The sequence below is a fragment of the Diaphorina citri genome, unplaced genomic scaffold (assembly GCF_000475195.1).
Source record: "Diaphorina citri unplaced genomic scaffold, Diaci psyllid genome assembly version 1.1 scaffold876, whole genome shotgun sequence".
NCBI lineage: Eukaryota > Metazoa > Arthropoda > Insecta > Hemiptera > Psyllidae > Diaphorina > Diaphorina citri.
In genome coordinates this window covers 1-5,299 of record NW_007378308.1, presented here as the reverse complement: position 1 = coordinate 5,299, position 5,299 = coordinate 1, and positions in this window count along the sequence as shown.

Genomic DNA, 5,299 nt, shown 5'->3' with positions numbered 1-5,299 from the left:
TCTGTTGTTTTACTAATTCTGCAGTCTATCAACAAACTCTCAAAGCATTTTTTCCAACCAAGGTCAGGAGTGTCTGGGACATACTGTATTTTAATATGTAAAGGAGTACACACACCTATTATTTATTGTTAAGTGAGTTCTGCAAGTTGTATGTTTGTTTATTATTATGTACCATAATATTATAATAAAGTAGATTAATAATAAATTTTATACTGTTAAATCTGTTGTTTTACTAATTCTGCAGTCTATCAACAAACTCTCAAAGCATTTTTTCCAAGGTCAGGAGTATTCTGCCAATTAAATTTTTGAAGAAGTTTATTACTACCGAAAGTTCGTTCTCATGGCTAAGCTGATGGATTCTTAACCGGGGGACTGCGGAATCCAGTTCGAATCCTAGAACTGACATTAAAGTTTCTACTTTACACCAAACAAATTACCTACTATTGAATCTACATACAAATTGGTGTCCAAGGCTTTAAAGGGCAGTAGCAACTTCAGCTAGGTATTGCTAAGCTGATGGATTCTTAACCGGGGGACTGCGGAATCCAGTTCGAATCCTAGAACTGACATTAAAGTTTCTACTTTACACCAAACAACCTACTATTGAATCTACATACAAATCGGTGTCCAAGGCTTTAAAGGGCAGTAGCAACTTCAGCTATTTGTTATATTCCAACAAAGGGTACAACCTCGGCATCAGAATGTATTTCGTGTAAGAAGCCAGGCATGAAAATGAGTTCATTAATTCCGAGATGAATTTCCTTGGTGTAAAAATAAATAATTAAAATGATTAAAAACAAGAGGACATATCAGAGCGACAGGAAATATTATTCAGAGATGCGTGCTACCGTACAATGATGTAGGTATTTCGATTTGGAAAACATGAATCATGTAATTTTCAAAATTAATGTTTTGTTTTCTGTATTCGAAATTGAAATTCAAATAGAAGTTGGCTCCATTTATTCAGAGAATTTAGAATGCGGTAGTACTCCACACAATGTTTTGTTTTCTGTATTCGAAATTGAAATTCAAATAGAAGTTGGCTCCATTTATTCAGAGAATTTAGAATGCGGTAGTACTCCACTCAGGCCGGGATGTACGAGTATCACCTATTCACCTCATGTTACAAGCGCTTGTAATCTAGGAGCATTCTCAGAAACTATACCCAAACGGTCTCCAAGTTCGATCAGAGGTAACATCCGCTTGTAACATTAGATGGTAATGAATAAATGAATCTAGAATAATAACCTCTGTATAATGCATTGATCTGCATTTGCCGTATGGAGATATGTGTGAGAAACTATACCCAAACGGTCTCCAAGTTCGATCAGAGGTAACATCCGCTTGTAACATTAGATGGTAATGAATAAATGAATCTAGAATTTACGAATAATAACCTCTGTATAATGCATTGATCTGCATTTGCCGTATGGAGATATGTGTACATGTATCCCATGTTAAGCTGTACAGAGCACTAATGTAACTAGTAATATCTGTAATATGCTCTACAGCTTTATTCCTATTGTTTACAAATTGAAAATTTCCCATCAACATGCTATGCAGTTGAGTAGTGGCGAATGTGTAATATGCTCTACAGCTTTATTCCTATTGTTTACAAATTGAAAATTTCCCATCAACATGCTATGCAGTTGAGTAGTGGCGAATGTTTGCTGTTTTCAAGCGATTAGGTAAATGGGACTGCTAAATACGTAGGTGAACTTTTTTCTCCAAAAAAATATCGACCTGCACGAGAATTGCCATCACAGGAGCATCAGCATCAGAGTATCTACCTAACTAAGTAAATATTAAATTCTCACCTCTTCCAGAGTTACTAAAAACAACACTCAAACTTCAGTCTAAAAAGCCAATTGTTCAAATGTTTACCCCAATAACAGATCTAGAAATATGTATGTACCACCAAACAAACCCCAGAATAAATTCAACATCCAAATCATTAATATGTATTGCACTCCAGTATTGATGAGGAACTTGGCTCGAAGGATGCACCATTTCCAAGCTGAACGGCAATTCGAGATCCGTTGTTACAAATGATTTTTTGCTCTTAGTAGAACTTGGCTCGAAGGATGCACCATTTCCAAGCTGAACGGCAATTCGAGATCCGTTGTTACAAATGATTTTTTGCTCTTAGTAAAAAAGAACTCATCAGATTCGACACTGCATCTTGCGAAGTTAGTGAAGTTCACAACTGCAGTGATGCATGGGTGACATGCTAACAGATTGATGGACTGATAGTAGCTACAATCAAATCTAGAAAAGAGAACAAATTTTTATTTTACATTTCGCTGGAAACTCACAGCAAGACTGACCGAATCTGACTCCAAATAACTGGCTACATTACATAGACTGTATGTAAACCGTGTTCTGATTGTATCTGTTGTGTTAATTGTAATAAGAATTAATTTATTTAAACTGGACTTTTTTGTAGACTAGGTACACAGTAACACAGTACAGTCTGTACACAGTTTAGTGTTCAAAGCAGTTTGACGAAAACTTAGTGAAGTTCACAACTGCAGTGATGCATGGGTGACATGCTAACAGATTGATGGACTGATAGTAGCTACAATCAAATCTAGACTGTATGTAAACCGTGTTCTGATTGTATCTGTTGTGTTAATTGTAATAAGAATTAATTTATTTAAACTGGACTTTTTTGTAGACTAGGTACACAGTAACACAGTACACACTGTACAGTCTGTACACAGTTTAGTATTCAAAGCAGTTTGACGAAAATAGATTCCAACGTTTTTCCTGTTTGATTTTCTTCTTGTTAGGGAACTGACAAGAATTACATCCTTCTGAGATCTAAATCTTACAATTCTCATAGGTAAAACAAGCTTGTGTGGTCGAACCCTGAGAAAGAGGAACTTCATCAGATCTCGATCATCAGCATTTACCGTTTTCTTAGCTGGATTTTGGGCTGATTTTTTATTTTATTTTATTTTATTTTTTTATCTTTGATATGAGTAGGAAATACAGCTTATATAAATTTTACTTCTGGATTTCCAACTTGTCCTTACTACTTTCTACCTATCTTCTCTGAATTAAAACAGCAATTCTTTCAAGGAGGTGATACACATGTGTAGGTATCTACATGAGATATGTAACAAACGAAAGATTGAATTTTAATAATAACAATAAGATGTTATAAAATATAATTTTATTCTTAGAACATTAGAAAGGAGGAACTATGGTTTTGAGTTATGCTTTGGCATTGGCGCTCATGATGTTATTTAGGAAATTAGGCCCGATTTATTGTGCTTCCACTTCTTCTGCTGTCTCCTTTTGTTATATCTTCTTTTCTCATAAACACAATTATAAGATCTCGGTGTCATGGTTTTTACCACCTAACATTGGAAAAACATTTTTGGACGACCATGATTTATTCCTAAGGACACAAGTATTGATCTCTTGCGGCTAGAACCATCATAAAAAGAAGGCATGTATGTTTTAGGCGAAAGAGAAAATGGCATTCTGCAGTTGCAGCTGCTCATACCAGGGGGTAACTGAAGTAATTAAAGTTAAATCATGCCTTAAAGTGCACCAGAACTTTGAATTAGGGCGCGTGGCGAGGCGAGACCGGTGTTAAGTTTTGGTTAATTATTGCATTTCGGCTCCTAACTCGTTAAGTCATCAGGGACGAACCTGGGAAAAGGCCCTTCGGAGAGCTGTGAGAAATAGGAATTGGATTGTGGCAGATTTTCGACAGATTCTCCAAACAGGAAAAGCTAAAAGTTGTCCAACTTATCGTACATAAAAGGTTTGCCCTGCCCAAAGGATCTGCCCTAACCAAAAGAAACTATAGAACTCGTCTTACAAACTAGAACTCGACTTACAGTTTGGCCTTCAGCTTATTTTGTTTGTTTACAGACAGACACACAGATACACACACGGACCAATGGCTGAAACTTTGGATTTAGGCTCTAGGGACCTCAAAACGTGTTTTGGCACTAAAATCTGACCATCGAAAATTTGACCCGATTACATTACTTTCCTTCCTATAGGATAAGGAAAGTAAAAGGAGAAGAAGGAAGATGGACATTCCTCATGTTCTTACTTTCCTTCTTTCTTCTTCTTACCTGCCTCGGTTGTGTAGTGGTCAAGGCGCTCGCCTGGTAAACAGGAGGGCGTGGGTTCAATCCCAGCCGAGGTATGGAATTTTATCCTGAAAATTTGACCCGATTACATTACTTTCCTTCCTATAGGATAAGGAAAGTAAAAAATCTGGTGTGAACATCACACGACTTTCCTTATCCTATTGAATGGTGCTTATTTGGGTGTTCTGTTGTAACATTTACAATATCTCTAACCGTTTAGTCGATATAGCTGAAAACCGCCAAAAAGCGGTCAAAATACCGCCAACCGCAGCACCTATTGTAACCAAACGTTTTCTGTTGCATCCTTGTCACATTTGTGAACTACATACCAAATTTCAAGTCTCTAGCTTATACCGTTCCCGAGTACAGGTACTTACTAGCAGACGTTTATACGTTATGAGTTCATGAGCTAACTGTTAGACCAGTTCCAAGTACCTACCGTATTTCACTTGGATACATACTTACTAACTTACTTTGGTCAAAATGTGACTATGGTTATGAATCAAAAAGTTGAACCTGTTTTTGGTCAGTTGATAATAATAATAATAATAATAATAATAATAATAATAATAATAAACTCGGTTAAGTCTTTCAATTTTAGGGTTTCAAATGGTTTTGCCATGAAATTTTGGGTTTCATGCTTTCATGTTTATTTTTCCAATTTCCAATAATAGAAAACAATTATTTCACTCATCTCAGTCTACTTGTTCAAAAAGTACTGCTACAAAAACAAGTTGCAAATACATAAAAGTAGAAATTTACTTTCACATGATTATCCTGGAATAATACTTTTTAGACAGGTTGACACTAGTGGCAGTACAGTAGAACTTGGGCCAGCAGGAAGGAAGTCATTATAGTGTATATTTTCGTATAAAAAATTGAATGTATTTCTTACACAATACGATACTGAAATTCAAATATGGAGGAAATGTCTACAACGAGTGAATAGTGTCACGTTTAATAAATTCATGAATGATATTATGAAGTGTAAGGTATTGGGCATGTTGTGTACCTACGTACAAGGCACGAAGATATCTGATATGTTATTTAATTTTATTGATAACCATGTTTTACTTTGAAGTATGAAGAGCAGCAGATAAATTTATTACTTACTTTACATAGGATTATTTATTCCAATATTGAAGTGATAAGTTATGCCACCAGATATTCTATATTAATTCTTT